Here is a 22229-nt window from a genome sequence, read left to right on the forward strand (position 1 = left end):
ATTAATCCCTTCAACAAATATTTATTGATTGGCAGCTGTGCTGGTTGGTGGTGATACAGCCAAGGAGCCAAGCCAAAGTCCCTCCCTACGGGCCTTTCTTCCTAGTAGGAGAACAAAGAGCATAGTTAATAAATCCAAATAGGTATAAATAAATCCAAAACTACATATGTACATATACATATTATACATGTATAACAAGTGATACATGCTGTAGGTGAAGAAAAAGCAGGGTAAGGCCCTGAGAGGGCTAAGAGTGTGTGAGTAGAGTGCTCACTGTTAGTGTTTTTCAGCCTTTATCTCCTGGCACACTTGAACCTTAACTTCCTCCATGGGCTTAAATTATGTTGCTCAAAAAAAAAAAAAAAAAAAATAGCCGGGCGTTGTGGCGGGCGCCTGTAGTCCCAGCTGCTTGGCAGGCTGAGGTAATCGCGTAAGCCCAAGAGTTAGAGGTTGCTGTGAGCCATGTGACACCACGGCACTCTACCGAGGGCCGTACAGTAAGACTCTGTCTCTACAAAAAAAAAGAGTACACTTAGTGTGCTTTGAACTTTTTTTTTTTTTTTGAGACAGAGTTTCACTTTGTCACCCTCGGTAGAATGCTGTGGCGTTACAGCTCACAGCAACCTCAAACTCTTGGGCTCAAGTGATTCTCTGGCCTCAGCCTCCCAAGTAGCTGGGACTATAGGAGCCTGTCACAATGCCCGGCTATTTTTAGAGAGGTGGTTCTCACTCTGGCTCAGGCTGGTCACAAACCTGTTCAGGCAATCCACCCGCCTTAGCCTCCCAAGTGCTGGGATTACAGGCATGAGCCACCGAGCCTGGCCCTTGAACTTCTTTTAAAAATAATTTAATTAGTGATCTTTAACATTTTTTCACAGCACATCTAAGATCCTCTCACAGTATGGAGGTTGGCCAGGAAAAGCCTCTGGTGAGAGGCTGCCAGAAGGAAATGGGAGTGAGTCCTGCAGGTTTTGGGGGGAAGATTGTGCTGGGCAGAGGGAAGACCAAGGGCTCTGTCACAGAAGGTGACATTTGGCCACCATTCCTCAGAGGCTCTTTATGGTGACACACAGGGGGCTGCAGAACTTAAGTGCCCATCAGCCGAAGGCCACATCTCTGCCCCAGAGATACCCCCAACACAGAGAAGTAGACAGAGCTGTAAATATAAGACCAGCAAGCTGGCCTGGAATGAGGCTTCAAAATGCATCATGGACTTGCACAATAACCTAGGAAGAGGCTAGTCAAGGATCCTTTTGTCCACGTGAGGTTCTGATAAAGCAGCTGCTACAGATGTTAAGGGACAGTGACACAGCCATGAGAAAATCCCACGGCCTGGCTTCCAGTCTGGCATTTCCACCTTAGAGCCTTTCACCTGTTGGGGGTCTGTGATTGTGCTAATGAAGGTAAGTGGGAGGGGCAGGAGACAGAGCACATTAGCATCGGATCAGTATAAAAATCGCACCAACTCGTCTGACCAGAGAAAACCTTACAAGGAAATGTTACAGAAATCTTCATAGTGCTAGTCTTTGAGAAGTGGGATTATGGATGATTTGCTACCTTTCTGTGAATGTCTGCAAATTACTCAGCAACAGAGTAAGTGAACAAAGCTCTCCGTAGGCATATTAATTGCTGTTCGGCACCTAAGCTGGTCATTTTATCCCCATCCTTGCCCTCACTCCTTTCTTTTGCTAACCTGCAGCCAGTACTTAAGAGTACTTAAGTCCTCTCTCCTTTCATGAGTCACTCCTTTTTGCCTAGTTACCATACTTGGAGCATTATTTAAGCCTTAAACTTTTCTTTCTTTCTTTTTTTTTTTTTTGAGACAGAGCCTCAAGCTGTCACCCTGGGTAGAGTGCTGTGGCATCACAGCTCACAGCAGCTTCCAACTCCTGGGCTCACAAGATTCTCCTGCCTCTGCCTCCCAAGTAGCTGGGACTACAGGCGTCTGCCACACACTTGGCTATTTTTTTGGTTGCTGCTGTCATTGTTGTTTGGTGGGCCGGGCTGGATTCAAACCGGCCAGCTCAGATGTATGTGCCTGGCACCTTAACTGCTTGAGCCACAGGCGCCAAGCCCTTAAACTTTTCTTCTTTTTTTTTTTCTTTGAGACAGAGTCTCACTTTGTTGCCTCGGTAGCACTCTATGGCATCACAGCTCACAGCAACCTCCAACTCCTGGGCTTAGGCAATTCTCCTGCCTCAGCCTCCCGAGTAGCTGGGACTCCGTAAACTTTTCTTAATTGTGTTTTGTTTCCTTAAAGATTTGGAAAAGGATTTTTAATGGCTAAGAGTGGCCCTACCATGCTGATCTGTAGCCTTAGGCAAGTTCCTTTGACTCACAGCCCATCACTTTCCTCATCTATAAACAGGGACTGCTGTAAGGGGCCCTAAAGCTTAGGCCCTGGGATTTGGATAGAGAAGTGTGGCGAAGATAAGCATGACATCAGTGGGAGGCATATTACATCCATCAGAGCCTCTCCCATCCTCTTTGTCCATAGGAGATGGTGCTGAAGGAAAGTACTACCAAATCCAAAAAGGGGGGGGGGACCAGATATGTAGCAGCAACCCTCACCCCCTACCATAAGAATGTGACCTTTTGTAACTGACCTAGGAAATAGCCCCGAGCTGAAGCAGATAACCGGTAACTGGTTCTGAAAGAAAAAAGCTAAGCAAATGTTTAACTGCTGATCTTGTCTTAAGACAGATGAGTAATGAACCAGAGTTGTTCTTATCTGGAAAAGCCCCTATGTCTGCTACCCCTCCCTAAAGCCCCTGCTATGTCTGCTACCCCTCCCTACTTTGTGGTTTTTGCCTTTATAAGCTTGTAAAACCTGCTGTTCAGGGCTTGACTCCTCGGCTCCTAAAAGAGTTGCGAGTCAAGCCCCAGCATGCTGGAATAAAATCCTCTTGCTGTTTGCATCAAGCGCCGTCTCTTGCCGTTGATTGGGGTCGTCATTGCTCAGGGCAGAGTGGGGGGTCCTACCCCAAGTCTTTCATTTGGGGGCTTGTCCGGGATTTGACGACCACTCCTCACCTGCAGAGTCGACCTTGGAGGTAAGAAAGGGGTACCCCGAAAACTGGTCTGTGTCTTCAGTCCTTTGTTTGACTTTGTGTGTGCGCTTTCGATTTTGCAGCCGTTCGGCACCTCGTGAGAGTGGCCGGACAGTGGTCGGTAGACGTGCCTGGAGGACCACAGGCTGAAATCGTGGGGGATGCCCCAGGAACTAAGGAGAACCAGGGACGCCTGGTTGTCTCCTGCTGTAAGGGCACTGATCGAGTCCAGTTGTTCAATCAAAAATTACGGGAAACGCGCCCGTCTGATTCTGTTGTAGGCTTGTGAGGGACCAAGTGTGGTAGGTAGGTCCTTGTATCTGTAATATTTCTGTTATTCCTGTTATTTGTGTTTCTGACATATCTACTGACGATGGGACAGACTGTGACAACCCCTCTGAGTTTGACTCTAGATCATTGGACTGAAGTGAAGAGAAGAGGTCGTGACCTGTCAGTAGAGGTTAAAAAAGGCCCATGGCAGACTTTCTGCTCCTCGGAGTGGCCCACTTTTAACGTCGGCTGGCCCTCAGGAGGAACCTTTGACTTATCTCTTATTTTTGCTATCAAAGAGATTGTTTTTCAGAGAGGACCAGGAGCCCATCCGGATCAACAACCTTACATCATAGTCTGGCAGGACCTGGTGCAGAATCCGCCCCCCTGGGTTTGGCCGTGGACTGCCACATCCAGGCCCCCATCTAATCCTCGGGTGCTCGCTGTCCAATCTTCCGGTTCCAGAAAAGGGAGCGACAGCTCGGACCCCCCTAAGAAGATCTACCCGGAAATTCAGACTGATCATCTTCTCCTCGACCCTCTGCCCCCTCCTCCCCCATACCCTCCCACCTTGGCTCCTGTCGGGGGGCAGGGAGGACCAGCATCGCCGGATCCAGCGATTGTCCCCTCTGCACCCCCAGGGGAACCTTCACTGGGGCCCACACAAGGTACCAGGAGTCACCGCCAGGGAGGAATGTCTCCCGACACTACTGTTGCCCTGCCCCTGAGGGCATACGGCCCCCCGCCGGTGGCAACAGATGAGGGACCACCTCCTCTCCAGCCCCTCCAGTACTGGCCATTTTCTTCCGCAGACCTGTATAACTGGAAAACTAATCACCCCCCTTTTTCAGAAGACCCCTAACGCCTGACTGGGCTGGTAGAGTCCCTGATGTTCTCTCATCAGCCCACATGGGATGACTGCCAGCAGCTCATACAGACTCTCTTCACTACTGAAGAGAGGGAGAGGATTTTACTAGAAGCTAGGAAGAATGTACTCGGGGCGGACGGGCGTCCTACCCAGCTCCCCAACATCATCGAGGCTGCCTTTCCCCTCTCCAGACCTGACTGGGACTTCAACACGGCAGAGGTAGGGAGCGACTGACAGTCTATCGCCAGGCTCTAGTGGCTGGCCTCCGTGGGGCAGCAAGACGCCCCACTAATTTGGCTAAGGTAAGAGAAGTAATACAGGGGCCCACGGAACCCCCCTCAGTGTTTCTTGAGCGCCTAATGGAAGCTTTTAGGTGCTACACCCCATTTGACCCTGCCTCTGAAGGACAGAGGGCTTCCATGGCTATGACTTTCATAGGGCAGTCAGCTGTAGACATTAAAAGAAAGCTGCAGAGGATTGAAGGATTGCAGGACTATACCTTGCAGGATTTAGTTAAGGAAGCTGAGAAAGTATACCATAAAAGAGAAACTGAGGAAGAAAAAGAGAGAGAGGAAAGGGAAAATAAGAGAGACCAAAGACAGGAGAAAAACTTAACACGGATTTTGGCCGCAGTAGTAGGGGAGAAGAGCCAAGAACGGACCCAAGGTAGAACTAAGAAGTCAGGTAGCCTGGGCAACCGCGTCCCATTAGATAAGGATCAATGTGCCTACTGTAAGGAGAAGGGGCACTGGGCCAGGGAATGTCCTAAAAAAGGAAGAAAGTACTGGCCTTAGAGAAAGAAGAAGATTAGCGGGGACAGGGCTCGGAACCCCTCCCCGAGCCTAGGGTAATACTTAAGGTGGAGGGGAAGCCAGTTGAGTTCCTAGTAGACACCGGAGCTCAACACTCAGTCCTATTTGAACCATCAGGACCCGTCTCCAAGAAAAAATCCTGGGTTGTAGGGGCCACAGGGCATCAGCAGTACTCATGGACTACCTGAAGATCAGTAGATCTGGGAGTGGGACGGGTAACCCACTCATTCTTAATTATCCCTGAGTGCCCTGCGCCCCTCCTTGGGAGAGATTTACTCACCAAAATGGAAGCCCAGATCACTTTCACTCCTGATGGCCCAGAGGTAACCCAGAATAAGAGAGTAACAGCCCTGACCATGCGTTTGGAGGATGAACATAGACTCTTTGAAAAGCAACGGGAGAAAGGGACTAGTCTCATACATGACTGGCTAGAAAAATATCCCAGGGCATGGGCCGAAACTGCCGGAATGGGACTGGCCACAGAAAGGCCGCCTATAGTCATAGAACTCAAAGCTACTTCCACTCCTATGGCAGTGTGCCAGTATCCTATGACTAAGGAAGCTTGGGAAGGGATTAGGCCTCACATTCAGCGTCTCCTACAGCTGGGCATACTAGTAAAGTGCCAGTCACCATGGAACACCCCCTTATTACCCGTCAAGAAACCCGGCACAGGAGACTATCGCCCTGTGCAGGACTTGAGAGAAGTAAACAAGCAGGCACAAGACATCCACCCCACCGTGCCTAACCCTTATAATCTGTTAAGCTCTCTCCCTCTGGACCATATCTGGTACACTGTCCTGGATTTGAAGGATGCCTTCTTCTGCCTCTGACTACACTCCTCTAGCCAGAACATCTTCGCATTTGAATGGAGAGACCCGGACTCTGGAATGACGGGGCAATTGACATGGACCTGACTTCCAAAGGGGTTCAAGAACTCCCCAACCATCTTTGATGAAGCCCTCCACCAAGACCTAGCTCACTTTCGCGCCAGCCACCCTCAGGTAACGCTCCTACAATATGTAGATGACTTACTACTAGCTGGAACGACAAAGGAAGAGTGCCATCAGAGCACAGAACTGTTACTGGAAGAGCTAGCCCGCTTAGGATATCGAGCCTCTGCCAAGAAAGCCCAGATCTGCCAGAAAGAGGTAACGTACCTGGGTTACACCCTAAGAGGAGGGCAGAGATGGTTAACAGAAGCCAGGAAGCATACTGTGACTCAGATTCCAGTTCCCCGCTCACCTCGCCAGGTGCGAGAATTCTTAGGGACTGCGGGGTTCTGCCGCTTATGGATACTGGGGTTTGCTACTCTGGCAGCCCCCCTCTACCCTTTGACCAAGGAAAGCACTCCCTTCCAGTGGGGTGCCAGCCAACAGCGGGCCTTTGACAACATTAAAAAGGCATTATTATCAGCCCCGGCCCTGGCTCTACCAGATGTAACAAAGCCCTTTGTCCTATACGTAGATGAGAAGAGAGAAGTGGCCCGAGGGGTGCTGACGCAGCCTTTAGGGCCATGGAAAAGACTGGTAGCATACCTCTCCAAGAAATTAGACCCCGTCGCTGGTGGTTGGCCAGCCTGTCTGAGGTCTGTGGCGGCAGTGGCGGTACTGGTAAAAGATGCAGACAAATTGACTATGGGGCAGAAGTTGACAGTCATTGACCCCCATGCCTTAGAAAGCATCATCAGACAGCCCCCTGATCAGTGGGTGTCCAATGCCCGCATGACACACTACCAGAGTCTCCTATTAAATGGAGACAGAGTCCAGTTTGGCCCGCCTGTCATCCTCAACCCGGCTACCCTACTACCTGATACCTCTGTCCGGGAGGATGTATTACACACATGCCAAGAAGTACTGGCTGAGGAGACTGGAACTCGAAAGGACCTCTGTGATCAGCCCCTGCCGGATGCCCAATTGACCTGGTTCACTGATGGGAGCAGCTCCATAATAGAAGGTAAAAGGGTGGCCGGGGCGGCGGTGGTGGACGATAAGCAGGCCAACTGGGCAAGTAGTCTGCCTGAAGGGACGTCGGCCCAGAAGGCCGAGCTGGTCGCCTTGACCCAGGCCTTACGTTTGGCAGAAGGAAAAAAAGTTAACATATACACAGATAGCAGGTATGCTTTTGCTACAGCCCATGTCCATGGGGCCATTTACAGACAGCGAGGACTGTTGACTTCAGCAGGAAAAGAAATTAAACACAGGGAAGAAATCCTAAGTCTACTGGAGGCTGTTCACCTCCCTAAGAGAGTGGCCATAATCCACTGCCCTGGACATCAGAAAGGGGGGTCCAGAGTTGCCGAGGGAAACCAAAGAGCCGACCGAGAAGCTAAGCTAGTGGCTCAAGGGCTCAACATCCTACCGCTATATGAAAACACTTTAAGGCCTAGCCTTAAAGAAATAGCACCCCCCCTTATCAAAAACTTTAAATATTCGGAGCGGGATCTCGAGAGGATGTACAGATTAGGCCTCCACCTAGAATCCCCAGAGGGGATCCGAGAAACCCCGGAAGGGAAATCCTCCCTGAGGAACAGGCAATCACCTTTCTCAGGCAACTTCATAAATTAACCCATCTGGGCCCCAAGCATCTGAAAACCATTGTTCAATCCTCTCCATACTATATTATAGAATTAAGTAAGCTCGTTGATGCAGCTGTAAAAGAGTGCAGACCTTGCCAATTAGTAAACACCCAGCCTAGCACACTACCTCAGGGAAAACGACTCCGAGGGGATCGCCCTGGAAGCTACTGGGAAACAGATTTTACTGAGATTAAGCCGGCTAAGTACGAATACAAGTACTTGCTAGTGTTCATAGACACTTTCTCAGGATGGGTCGAAGCTTTTCCTACAAAGAGGGAGACTGCTCAAGTTGTGGCCAAAATAATATTAGAAGAGATTTTTCCAAGATTTGGGCTACCCAAAGTAATCGGATCCGACAACGGTCCCGCTTTTGTTGCCCAGGTTAGTCAGGGTTTGGCCAAAATCCTGGGGCTTGAATGGAAATTACCTTGTGCTTATCGGGCCCCAGAGCTCAGGGCAGGTAGAGAGGATGAATAGAACCCTAAAAGAGGCCATGACTAAATTATCCTTAGAGACTGGCATTACTGACTGGACAGTCCTCCTTCCCTTTGCCCTGTTCCGTGTGCGCAACACCCCTAGTACTCTCAAGCTGACCCCTTTTGAAATCCTATATGGAGCTCACCCCCCCGCTCATTGCCATGCAGCACCTCCCTTCCCCAGAATCTTACTCCTCTCAATCTCTATACACCAGATTAAAAGCCCTTGAAACTGTGCAAAAGGAAGTGTGGAGCCGGCTGATCGAAGCCTACAAGCCCGGAGATCTGCAAATACCTCACCAGTTCCAGGTTGGAGATTCGGTGTACATCCGGCACCACCGGACAGCCAACCTTGAACCACGGTGGAAAGGACCATACCTAGTACTGCTCAAAAGATGGAGGGTTATGCGCTGCACTGAGAGAAGAATGCTGTTTCTATATAGATCACTCTGGCATGGTAAAAGACTCCATGTCTAAACTCAGGGAGAGACTGGAAAAAAGGCAACGAGACTGGGAGGCCCATCAAGGGTGGTTTGAAAGTTGGTACAACCAGTCCCCATGGTTCACCACTCTCGTTTCCAGTTTAATAGGTCCCCTTATCATACTGCTTCTAATTCTTACCTTTGGGCCCTGCATTTTCTTTTTTTTTTTTTTGTAGAGACAGAGTCTCACTTTATGGCCCTCTGTAGAGTGCCGTGGCCTCACCCAGCTCACAGCAACCTCCAACTCCTGGGCCCAAGCAATTCTCTTGCCTCAGCCTGCATTTTCAACCGTATAGTCACCTTTGTCCAGGAGAGAGTAAGTGCTGTACAAGTGTTAATGCTCAGACAGCATTACCAGTCTCTCCGCCGGGACGATAGCCATGAGAATGAATACATAGAGCCAGAAGTTCCATGATTAGAACTTCCCAAAAAACAAATGGGGGAATGAAGGAAAGTACTACCAAATCCAAAAAGGGGGGGGGGAACCAGATATGTAGCAGCACCCCTCGCCCCCTACCATAAGAATGTGACCTTTTGTAACTGTCCTAGGAAATAGCCCCGAGCTGAAGCAGATAACCGGTAACTGGTTCTGAAAGAAAAAAGCTAAGCAAATGTTTAACTGCTGATCTTGTCTTAAGACAGATGAGTAATGAACCAGAGTTGTTCTTATCTGGAAAAGCCCCTATGTCTGCTACCCCTCCCTAAAGCCCCTGCTATGTCTGCTACCCTTCCCTACTTTGTAGTTTTTGCCTTTATAAGCTTGTAAAACCTGCTGTTCAGGGCTTGACTCCTCGGCTCCTAAAAGAGTTGCGAGTCAAGCCCCAGCATGCTGGAATAAAATCCTCTTGCTGTTTGCATTAAGCACCGTCTCTTGCTGTTGATTGGGGTCGTCATCGCTCAGGGCAGAGTGGGGGGTCCTGCCCCAAGTCTTTCAGTGCCCGCTTGTGCAGAAGCTTTCCCAGGACTCTGCCTAAGGGATTTGTCTGCTCTGCCACCAGTCGACCAGAAGTGGCCTCAGAGGTAACCCTCAACCAGAGAGAGAGAGCAGTTGGTGAATGTGCACCTCCACCTTCTTACCTCTGAGAGGATCTTTAAAGAATGGATTGTAGGGTGGCGCCTGTGGCTCAGTGGGTAGGGCCCCCGGCCCCATATACTGAGGGTGGTGGGTTCAAACCTGGCCCCGGCCAAACAGCAACAAAAAATAGCTGGGCGTTGTGGCGGGCACCTATAGGCCCAGCTACTTGGGAGGCTGAGGCAAGAGAATCTCCTAAGCCCAAGAGCTGGAGGTTGCTGTGAGCTGTGATGCCACTGCACTCTATTGAGGTCAACAAAGTGAGACTCTGTCTCTAAAAAAAAACAATGTATTGTAAAATGCAGATACAGAAAAACACACAGAGCAAATGTGCAGTGTAACGAATTACTCCAAGACAAATAAACACCTCTGTAGGCATTGTTGGGACTAGTCTGAGGTCAGCTCCCTCCAGCTTCTCAGGAGTTGGTGTGGGGATGAGAGTCAGCTGCCCACAGTGGTTGCTCGCTCCCAATGTGACATGTTATGGGCCTGCTGTTTCTGACTTCCTTTTCTTATCCTTTACCCCACTTCCTCAACTCACTCTCAAGATCACCTTCCAAATAAGCAACTTATATCTAATTTCTTTTTCTTTTTTTTTTTGAGACAGAGCCTCAAGTTGTCACCCTCAGTAGAGTGCTGGCATCACAGGTCACAGCAACTTCCAACTCCTGGGCTCAAGCGATTCTCTTGCCTCTGCCTCCCAAGCAGCTGGGACTACAGGCACCTGCCACAACACCTGGCTATTTTTTACTGTTGCAGCTGTCATTGTTGATTGGTGGACCCTGGCTGGATTCGAACCTGCCAGCTCAGGGGTATGTGGCTGGCGCCTTAGCCACTTGAGCCACAGGCACCAAGCCCCCCCCCCTTTTTTTTTTTTTTTTTTTTGTAGAGACAGAGTCTCACTTTATGGCCCTCGGTAGAGTGCCGTGGCCTCACACGGCTCACAGCAACCTCCAACTCCTGGGCTTAAAGGATTCTCTTGCCTCAGCCTCCCGAGTAGCTGGGACTACAGGCGCCCACCACAACGCCCGGCTATTTTTTGGTTGCAGTTTGGCCGGGGCCGGGTTTGAACCCGCCACCCTCGGTATATGGGGCCGGCGCCCTACCGACTGAGCCACAGGTGCCGCCCCCCCTTTTTTTTTTTGAGACAGAGTGATTCTCTTGCCTCAGCCTCCCAAGTAGCTGCGCCTACAGGTGCCCGCCACAATGCCCAACTATTTTTTTGTTGTTGTCGCAGTTGTCATTGTTTAGCTGGCCCAGGCCAGGTTCAAACCCACCATCCTCAGTGCAAGGGGCTGGCACCGTAACTGCTGTGCTATAGGCACCGAGCCTTATATCCAATTTCTTGTCTCAGGGTCAGGTTTTTGTGAAAATAAAAACCAAGCAGTTATTAAGAAAGGCTTCTTTACAGAGATGGCATTTGGGATAAGAGCTAAGTGTCGAGAAGGAATCAGCTTTGCAAGATTGAGTGTCCACACAGAGGGAATGAGGTGTCCCTGGCACACAGCAATCCTAGTGTGTGTGGAACAGATGGTGTGGGAGAGGCAGGTCATCCAGACTTACAAGCCCGGGTGTGGGGATGTGAGCGACGTGTGACTCGTGTGTGACAGGAAGTTTCACTTCCTCTTCCCTCTCACTCAGCCCGCTGACACTTGCACTCAGACACACCTGCAAGGGAAGTTCAGTTTTGCAAACCCAATTTAATTAAAAAGCCACATCATCTCAACATGAGACACACTAAATGCACAGACGTGTGAATTACCATACTTAACATCATTTGGGATGAGAGCTAAGTGTCGAGAAGGAATTAGCCAATTGGGGTTGGCTAATAATGGAAGCGCAAATTCCACTGCCAGACCTCAGGCCTAGAAGCTCTGGAGCAGGCGGATAGCATGTGGCTGGTGCAGATGCAGAGCTGGGCCATCAGAGATGAGCACATCTGTCACTAACCACTTCTGTGCCATAAACAACTGCCCCACCGGTCTCTCCAGCTGCCAAGGGAGAATAAATCAGGCTGTTGAAAATTACCCAAACCTAAGGCTGGGGAGGGTGTGACTCCACCCCAACCATGACTAATACTTATCTTTGCTACTCTAGTGTGAAACAGGCCTTCTCTGGAATATTTATAGTGACATGTAAGATTAAGATTCAGTTGCCCAGGGCGGCGCCTGCGGCTCAGTCGGTAAGGCGCCGGCCCCATATACTGAGGGTGGCGGGTTCTAAACTTGGCCCCGGCCAAACTGCAACCAAAAAATAGCTGGGCATTGTGGCCGGTGCCTGTAGTCCCAGCTACTCGGGAGGCTGAGGCAAGAGAATCGCTTAAGCCCAGGAGTTGGAGGTTGCTGTGAGCTGTGTGAGGCCACGGCACTCTACCGAGGGCCATAAAGTGAGACTCTGTCTCTACAAAAAAAAAAAAAAAAAAGATTCAGTTGCCCACAGATTTTCCTGATTTAAAAATATATGTTCAATGGGCAGCACCCGTGGCTCAGTGAGTAGGGCACCGGCCCCATATAGCGAGAGTGGTGGGTTTGAACCCAGCCCCAGCCAAACTGCAACAAAAATATAGCTGGGTGTTGTGGCGGGCGCCTGTAGTCCCAGCTACTCGGGAGGCTGAGGCAAGAGAATCTTCTAAGCCCAAGAGTTGAAGGTTGCTGTGAGCTGGGATGCCAAGGCACTTTACTGAGGGCGACAAAATGAGACTGTCTCTAAAAATATATATATGTGTGTGTGTATGTATGTATGTGTGTGTGTGTGTTCAAGTCAAATTCATAGAAACAGAAAATAAAATGGCTGTTCCCAGGGGCTAAGGGATGGGGAAATGTGGAGCTGTTTAATGGGTATTGCGTTTCAGTCATGCAGGATGAAAAAGTTCTGGAGATTTGTTGTGTAACAATGTGAATGTACTTTGTACTTGGCCGGCACAGTGGCTCAGGCCTATAATGCTAGCATTCTGGGAGGCCAAGGCAGGTGGATTACTTGAGTGAGACCTCATCTCTACTAAGAACAGAAAAATTAACCTGGTGGGGTGCTGGACACCTGTAGTCCCAGCTACTTGGGAGGCTGAAGCCAGAGAATCTCCTGAGCCCAGGAGTTTGAGGTTGCTGTGAGCTATGATGATACCATAGCTTTCCACCCAGGGCAACCCAGTGAGATGCTATTGCAAAACAAAAAGAAAACAAGGTGAATGTACTTAATACTACTGGGTTTAAAAAAAAAAAAAATACTACTGGGTTTAATTTTGGCCCTCTGACTTTAAACAAGTTACTTATTATTTCCTATTACTTTAGTTCCTTGGCTGCAAAATGAAGATAATACCAATGTGAAGATTAAATAATTTTTTTTTTTTAGAGACAAGAGTCTCACTCTATCACACTTGGTAGAGTGCTCTGGAGTCACAGCTCACAGCAACCTCCAAATCCTGGGCTTAGGTGATTCTCCTGCTTCAGCCTCCCGAGCAGCTGGGACTACAGGTACCCACCACAACACCTGGCCATTTTTTTTTTTTTTTGTAGTTTTTGGCCGGTGCTGGGTTTGAACCCGCCACCTCTGGCATATGGGGCCGGCGTCCTACTCCTTTGAGCCACAGGCACCGCCCAACCTAGCCATTTTTTGTTGCAGTTTGACCAAGGCCGGGTTTGAACCCGCCACCCTCAGTATATTGGGGCCGGCGCCCTACCCACTGAGCTTAATTTGAGCGCTGCCCGATTAAATAATTTATAAAGAGATTAGCACAATGCATAGCACACGGCAGAAGCCCCATCAATGCTGTCAGGCCCCCAGTTAGGATTGTCTGGAAATAAGCAGGCTCATTTGTATACATCATCCTTTAGTTCTCCGTAATAGTTTGGCTTCCATATAATTCTTTAAGGTAGGTATTTCCTCCATTCTTGCTTATTTACTCAGCAAACTTTTCCAGAGCCAAGGTAACCTTCAAGGCAGTCAGGTCCAAACAAGTCTGGCACAGTCACTCTATCCTGGCAGTACAGCCATGAGCCTCAGGTGGTTGCAGATAACAGCAAACTATATTGCCATAGAATGTAGAGAGATGAAGGGAGGGGGGCGGATGAGGCCTAGCCCTCACCACAGAGTATCCTCCTGAGTACTGTCTGTGGCAGAGCATTCAGACACACTAAGATCTCCAGCCGGCTGCACCACACCCCAACCGCTCGTTTCATACACAAATAGAGGTTCTCTGTGATATGCCATGGCAGGGCAGTGCCATGGTGTCTAAATTCATTTGTTATTTCTTTTTTCTTTTTGAGAAAGAGTTTCACTTTGTCGCCTTCAGTAGAATACTATGGCATCATAGCTCACAGCAACCTCAAACTCTTGAGCTTAAGCGATTCTCTTGCCTCAGCCTCCCAAGCAGTTGGGACTACAGGCGCCTGCCACAGCGCCAACTATTTTTTTAGAGATGAGGTCTCACTCTGTCTCAGGCTGGTTTTGAACCTCCCAGAGGACTAGGATTACAGGCATGAGCCACTGCACCAGGCCAATTCATGAGGTTTTTCTTTTCTTTTCTTTCTTTCTTTATTTTGAGACAGAGCCTTAAGCTGGGTAGGGTTCTGTGGCATCACAGCTCACAGCAACCTCCAACTCTTGGGCTTAAGTGATTCTCTTGCCTCAGCTCCCAAGTGCTGGGTCTACATGTGCCCACCAGAACACCTGGCTATTGTTTGGTTGTAGTTGTCATTGTTGTTTGGCAGGCCCGGGCTGGATTCAAACCCAACAGCTCTGGTGTATGTGGCTGGTGCCCTAGTGATTTGAGTTATAGGCTCCGAGACTCAAGAGGTTTTTCTAAAGATAATATCAATATCAATACCACTCCCAGGAACGTGGGCGGCATGCTGAACAGTGGCTTGAGGCAGTGGCAGTGTGGGCTGGGAGGTGTGCAGTTTATAAATGCCTTAAGATAGTTCTATATTCAACTCTTCAGGGAAATGTGCAACTGGAAGTCAGAACAAGGGCTTGCGGCCCAGAGCTCACATTGAACCAAACATTTTTCAGAGATGGTTCAGAAACACACAGGTTTTTCTTTTTTAAAGTCAGGATTATTTTTATTTATTTATTTATTTTTGCAGTTTCTGGCCTGGGCTGGGTTTGAACCCACCACCTCTGGCATATGGGACTGGCGCCCTACCCCTTTGAGCCACAGGTGCCGCCCAACACACAGGTTTTTCAAATAATAGGACTCTGCAAAGCTTAGTTTAGATAAGCATGCAGAACAGGTTGGCCTGGGGCCCCACTTGCCAACAGGAAGGAAAAGTGGACATCTGGGTGTTGTTAGCTCCTTAGATCACTGACTTCTCACAGCCTGGAGAAAGATGATCTATTTCATAAGCCCCCCCACTGTCAATTCCCAGTGGCCAAGGCCCAGTAAGGGCTCTGCCCTGTAGGTGCAGGCTCTGCACATCTCAGAGCAGAGATAGGGAAGAAAAACAAGTCTGGAGCAAGTTGCGTTCTCTGAGCTGGTTTCCTTATCCATCAACCTGCTTCCCGGGCTGCTGCGATGGCTTGGAGGTCTCATGTGAAACACACTGCCACTCACCACACCGACTATGGCTGTGCTGGTCACTGATGCCACTGGAACATCCAGGTCCTGGAGTGGTCATTTGGGATTGGTGCCAGTGGTAAGAAGAGAGATCATAATTGTTCCAAGCCATGCCAGCTAATATTTGCTGCCCAAACTATTGTCTGAGCTTAGACGTTTTTAAAAAATGTATTAGAGTGCACATGACATTGTCACCACTTCTTTGTGATAAGTAATTGCAGGGCAGTGCTATGGTGTGGTGGCAAGGGCTGGGGCTTAGAACAAGGTTAGTTCATGCCTGAGATCACGAGTTCAAGACCACTTTGATGAAGAGCAAAACCCTGTCTCTAAAAAAAATAGCCAGTTGCCAGTTGCCTCCTTCTTTAAAGGAGGATAAGACTATCTACTTACATTGTGTACATTCAAAGGAGATAATCTGGCTCAGTGCCTATGGCTTAAGCAGCTAAGGCACCAGCCACATACACCGGAGCTAGCGGATTTGAATCTAGCCCGGACTGCCAAACAACAATGACAACTATAACCAAAAAATAGCCAGGTATTGTGGCGGGCACTTGTAGTTCCAGCTACTCAGGAGAATCACCTAAACCCAAGAGCTAGAGGTTGCTGTGAGCTGTGATGCCACCCTACCGAGGGTGACAAAGTGAAACTCTGTCTCTTAAAAAAAAAAGTTAAAATAAAAAAAATAAAAGGAGATAATCCCAGCACTCTGGAAGGCTGAGGCTGATGGATTGCCTGAGGTCAGGAGTTTGAGACTAGCCTGAACTAGAGGAGACCCCGTCTCTACAAAATAGCCAGGCATTGCGGTGGGCACCTATAGTCCCAGCTACTCGGGAGGCTGAGGCAAGAGAATTGGCTAAACCTAAGAGCTGGAGGTTGCTGTGAGCTGTGCCGCCATGGCACTCTACTGAGGGCGACAAAGCAATACTCTGACTCAAAAAAAAAAGAAAGAAAGAAAGAAAACAACAAAAAGCAGGGCAGGCACATTGGCTCACTTCTGTAATCCTAGAACTCTGGGAGGCCAAGGTGGTTGGATTGTTTGAGCTCAGAAGTTTGAGACCAGCCTGAGCAAAAGTGAGACTGTCTCTACTAAAATAGAAAAACTAGCCAGCTGTAGTGGTGGGCGCCTATAGTCCCAGCTAGTTGGAAGACTGAGACAAGAGGATTGTTTTGAGCCCAGCAGTTTGACCTTGATGTGAACTATGATGACACCAAGATACTCTAACCAGGGTGACAGAGTGAGACTCTACCTCAGAAAAAAAATAAAAAATAAAAATTAGATAATGTTTCCAATGAAATAGGTTGTTCATTTTCTTAATACACTATTACTCTGGTCTCTGACCCTTTACAAAGAAAAAGAGAGACAACATAGGCTGGGTGCAAAGGCTCAGGCCTATAAACCTAGCTCTTTGGGAGACTGAGACAGGTGGATTGCTTGAGCCCAGGAGTTTGAGACTAGCCTGTGCAACAGCAAGAACTCTGTCTCTGGTTCAGTGCCTATAGCTCAAGCACCCAGGGCACCAGCCACATATACCAGATCTGGCAGGTTCAAATCCAGCTTGCGCCTGCCAAACAGCAATGACAACTATAACCCTCCAAAAAAGCCGGGTGTTGTGGTGGGTGCCTGTAGTCCCAGCTACCTGGGAGGCTGAGGCAAGAGGATTGCTTGAGCCCAAGAGTTTGAGGTTGCTGTGAGCTGTAATGCCATAGCACTCTACCCAGGGTGACAGCTTGAGACTCTGTCTCAAAAAAAAAAAAAAAAAAAATTAAAAAAAACAAAACAGGAAGGCACCTGTGCCTCAAAGGATTAGGGTGCCGGCCCCATATGCCAGAGGTGGTGGGTTCAAACTCAGCCCTGGCCATAAACTGCAAAAAACCCCCAAAAAACAAAAAACAAAACTGTCTCCACAAAAATATAAAAATAAGCCGGGCATGGCAGCACACATCTGTAGTTTCAGTTATTTGGGAAGCTAAGGCAAGAGAATCGCTTAAGCCCAAGAGTTTGAGGTTGCTGTGAGCTGTGACAGCACAGCACTCTACCAAGGGCAACATAGTGGGACTCTGTCTCAAAAAAAAAAAAAAAAAATGCACAGGCTGGTCACCCGTAGCTCGATAGGGTGCCAACCACATGCTCCAGGGTTGGTGGGCTTGAGCCTGGCCTGGGCCTGCTAAACAACAACAACATCAACAAAATAGCCAGGTGTTGTGGTGGGTGCCTGTAGTCCCAGCTACTAGGAAGGTTGAGGGAAGAGAATCTTGAGCCCAAGAGTTTGAGGTTGCTGTGAGCTATGATTTCACAGCACTCTATTGAGAATAAAAATAAATAAATAAATAATAAACAGAAGCACCATTCTTCCAAGGTCAGGTGGACTAAAGCATTCTGGACAGCAGCTGATAAAGAGCTCACAGTGCGGGTGGCGCCTGTGGCTCAGTTGGTAAGGCACCGGCCCCATATACCGAGGGTGGCGGGTTCAAACCTGGCCCCGGCCGAACTGCAACAAAAAAAATAGCCGGGGGCGGCGCCTGTGGCTCAAGGAGTAGGGTGCTGGTCCCATATGCTGGAGGTGGCGGGTTCAAACCTAGCCCCAGCCAAAAACCACAAAAAAAAAAAAATAGCCAGGCGTTGTGGCAGGCGCCCGTAGTCCCAGCTACTCGGGAGGCTGAGGCAGGAGAATCGCTTAGGCCCAGGAGTTGGAGGTTGCTGTGAGCTGTGTGATGCCAGGGCACTCTACCGAGGGCCATAAAGTGAAACTCTGTCTCTACAAAAAAAAAAAAGAGCGCACAGTGCATAATTTATTTGAATTTGAAAAACGTAGAAACAAACCTGTCAAATACCAGAGAGAGCTATGGAATAAAACTATTGATGCAATGAAGAGAGTTGAAATGCCAAGCATAGCTCAGTGGGTAGGGTGCCAGTCACATACACAGAGGCTGGCAGGTTCGAACCCAGCCCAGGCCAGCTAAAACGATAATGACAACTGCAACATAAAAATAGCGGTCAATAGTGTTGTGGCGGTCGCCTGTAGTCCCACCTACTCGGGAGGCTGAGGCAAGAGAATCACTTAAGCCTAAGAGTCTGAGGTTGCTGTGAGCTGTGATGCTACGGCACGCTAGGTGACATACTGAGACTGTCTCAAAAAAAAAAAAGAGAAAAGAGATGACCAGCTAAATTTGTAATGAACAAACTGAAGAAAAAACAAAGAGCTACAGAAAGTCCAGGATATCAAAGAAGTCAAGCAAAACGTCCATCTTATCCCGGCCCCTCTTGTAGGTAAAGGAAAGAAATCGAAAAAGAGAATGGTACAGCAGTTACAAGAGGATGTGAACATGGGAGATGTTTCTTAAAAAACATACTGGTATAGGCAGCACCTGTAGCACAGTGGTTAGGGCGCTGGCCATATACACCCAGGCTGGCGGGTTTGAACCCAGCCCAGGCCAGCTAAACAACAATGACAACTGCAACAAAACATAGCCAGGTTGTGGCAGGTGTTTATAGTTCCAGCTACTTGGGAGGCTGAGGCAACAGAATCTCTTAAGCCCAAGAATTTGAAGTTGCTGTGAGCTATGACGCGACAGCACTCTACCGAGGGCAACATAGGAGACTCTGTCTCAAAAAAAAAAAAAATCTTACTGCTATAACCATTTCTTTTCTTTTCTTTTTTTTTTTTTTGTAGAGACAGAGTCTCACTTTATGGCCCTCGGTAGAGTGCCATGGAGTCACACAGCTGACAACAACCTCCTACTCTTGGACTTAAGTGATTCTCTTGCCTCAGCCTCCCGAGTAGCTGGGATAGGGTAGTTTTTTATTTGCATATTTTGTGTGTGTGTGTGTGTGTGTGTGTGTGTGTGGTTTTTGGCCAGGGCTGGGTTTGAACCCACCACTTCCGGCATATGGGACCGGCACCCTACCCCTTTGAGCCACAGGCGCCACCGTTATTTGCATATTTGTAAGTACTTGATCATTGTGGAAAGGTATACTTGATGAAAACCACTTTTTTTTTCTTACATGAAGTTTATTTTTACCTTGATATATCTTTTTTAAAAATTTTTTTCAGGGCGGCGCCTGTGACTCAGTGAGTAGGGCGCCGACCCCATATACTGAGGGTGGCGGGTTCGGACCCAGCCCCGGCCAAACTGCAACAGAAAAATAGCCGGGTGTTGTGGCGCACGCTTGTAGTCCCAGCTGCTTAGGAGGCTGAGGCAAGAGAATTGCGTAAGCCCATGAGTTAGAGGTTGCTGTGAGAGCGTGACGCCACAGCACTCTACCCGAAGGCGGTACAGTGAGACTCTGTCTCTACAAAAAAAAAAAAAATTTTTTTTTCGATATATCTTTATGTTGCATTCAATATAAATCAAAATGAAACAAAATATATGTTTAATTGGCTCAGAAAAGGGCTATGGAAAAAGAAAAATACTGGGTAAAATTTCACCAATAGAGAATTAGGATTTGGAGGGATGGATTTGAGTTATAGTCCCATGGAAACTGCTTTTGTAGTTTTGGGTTTTGTGTGTATGTACCTTATCAAATTATTAAAATTGCATTTAAAATTTTTTTTTAAGACTACTCAAGTGCAGTAGTGAGAAGCGGGGAAAGAATAGAACAAGGAGTTCAGTCTGTAACTGTGAACAATCAAGTGAGATCACTCACTACCTTCGGACCATCCTAAAATTGCATTTAAATAGATTACTGAATGCTACTCTTCATGAAATTGAGCTTTTTGTGTGCCACTTATAAATGTTACCTATAAATGAGTATTTGGGAAAATTTTACTTTCTTACCCTATTAATACAATGAATAAAGTATGAAATATTAAACAAAAAAAATCACCTACATTGCTGTCGGCAAAACATCAGATAGTATGGATGTTTGATTGCATCTCGGTGTTAAACCTTCACTGATAGATATACTTACCTAAATTATCAAAATTCTGTTGGTAAATACAGAAGTGAATTGTGGGCATAAAATAGTTATGCCATTTTAGATAATGACCCTGGAGAGCATTTATGTAATAACTAAGGACAAAAGTTCTGGCTAGTGATGTGTAAAAATAGAATTTTCTTTGCAATATATAAGAAAAAACTACTTGTTTTTTTTTTTTTTTTTGGTGGGGGGTTCGACCTTTCTTCCCAGAAGAGTATTGTCTGTGTAAATACCCCAATGCATTATAGAAAACATTTCAGGACACTATCCTGAACCCTTGTTATTTGTCCTGTTGCCAATTCACACATGCTTGTGATAGGGACTGCCTTTTTTTTTTAAGAGAGTCTCACTTTATCGCCCTCAGTAGAGTGCCAGAGCATCACAGCTCACAGCAACCTCCAACTCCTAGGCTTAAGCGATTCTTTTGCCTCAGCCTCCCGAGTAGGTGGGACTATAGGCACCCGCTGCAATGCCCAGCTAGTTTTTGTTACAGTTTGGCTGGGGCCAGGTTCGACCCTGCCACCCTCTGTATATGGGGCCAGTGCCCTACCCACTGAGCCACCGGTGCCGCCCGCAACTGCCTTGTTTTTTTTTTGTTTGTTTGTTTCTTTTTCTTTTTGGAGCCAAGAGTCTCACTCTGTTGCCCCAGGCTTGAGTACCCTGGCCTCAATAGGGCATAGCAACCTCCAACTCCTGGGCTCAAGCGATCCTCTTGCCTCAGCCTCCCCAAGTAGCTGGGACTATAGGCGCCCTCCACCTTGCACAGCTAATTTTTCTTTCTTTTTTTTTTTTGCAGTTTTTTGCTGGGGCCAGGTTTGAACCCACCACCTCTGGTATATGGGGCTGGTGCCCTACTCCTTTGAGCCACAGGCGCTGCCCTAATTTTTCTTTTCTTTTTTGCAATTTTTGGCCAGGGCCCTGTTTGAACCCACCACCTCTGGTATATGGGGAGGCTGCCCTACTCCTTTGAGCCAGATGCCACCCTAATTTTCTATTTTTAAAAAAGATGAGGACAGATCTCACTTTTGCTTAGGCTGGTCTCAAACTCCTGAGCTTAAAGCAATCCACTTGTCTCAGCCTCCCAGAGTGCTGGGATTACAGGTGTGAGCCAGTCACCGTTTTTTTTTTTTTTTTTTGTTTGTTTGTTTGTTTGTTTTTCCAGCCACCTTTTTTTTTTTTCTTCAATAATTTAGTGAGTACTAGTGTTTTTGTTACATGGATGAAATGTATAATATTGAAGTCAGGGCTTTTAGTGTACCTGTCACCAGAATAGTGTACACTGTACCTAATGGATAGATTCTTATCCTCTCTCCTCACCCCTTCTTAATTTTCAAAGTCCATTGTAACATTTTATGACCGTTTTTACCCCTCCTCTAGTTCCCACTTATAAGTGAGAACATGTGGTATTTGTTTTTCCATTCTTGAGACATTTCATGAGGATAATGGCCTCTGGTTCCCTCTGAACCAACCTGATGCATTTACTTGTTAGCACCTGAAACCTTAACACTCAACTGAGTCCAATTATTAGTTTCATGAGCTGTCTGCCAATTCAGATGAAACCTGGCAAAAACAAAGCTGTCCTTGTTTGGATGACACTACCTATCCGTCTTTTATACCACGTCATTAACCTAACTAAAATGTACCTGCTTGACCTGACCTGTATATCCATCTATTGTCAAATCCTATGCCTTTTCTTTTTTTTTGAGACAGAGTGTCATTATGTCACCCTCAGTATACTGCCGTGATGTCACAGCTCACAGCAACCTCAAACTCTTGGGCTTAAGCAATTCTCTTGCCTCAGCCTCCCGAGTTGCTGGGCGCCCACCACAGGCCAGGCTATTTTTTGGTTGTAGTTGTCATTATTGTTTAGCAGGCCCAGGCCGGGCTTGAACCCACCAGCTTTAGTGTATGTAGCCGGCACCCTACTCACTGAGCTACGAGCACTGAGCCAGCCTATGCCTTTTTCTTTTTTTTTTGAGACAGTCTCACTTTGTAGAGTACCATGGCTTTATAGCTCACAGCAACCTCAAACTCCTGGGCTTAAGTGATTCTCTTGCCTCAGCCTCCCAAGTAGCTGGGACTACAGGCCCTTGCCACAATGCCTGGCTATTTTTTTTTTTTTTTTTTGGTGCAGTTGTTGTTTTAGCTGGCCTGG

General features: G+C 47.7%; 1 protein-coding gene across 6 annotated transcripts in view; it reads left to right on the forward strand.

Annotated features, from left to right (window-relative positions):
• Positions 1–22229, forward strand: part of NVL (nuclear VCP like) — a 202827-nt gene that overhangs the window by 166521 nt on the left and 14077 nt on the right. The window lies entirely within an intron of this gene.

The sequence above is a fragment of the Nycticebus coucang genome, chromosome 10, assembly GCF_027406575.1.
Source record: "Nycticebus coucang isolate mNycCou1 chromosome 10, mNycCou1.pri, whole genome shotgun sequence".
Taxonomy (NCBI): Eukaryota; Metazoa; Chordata; class Mammalia; order Primates; family Lorisidae; genus Nycticebus; species Nycticebus coucang.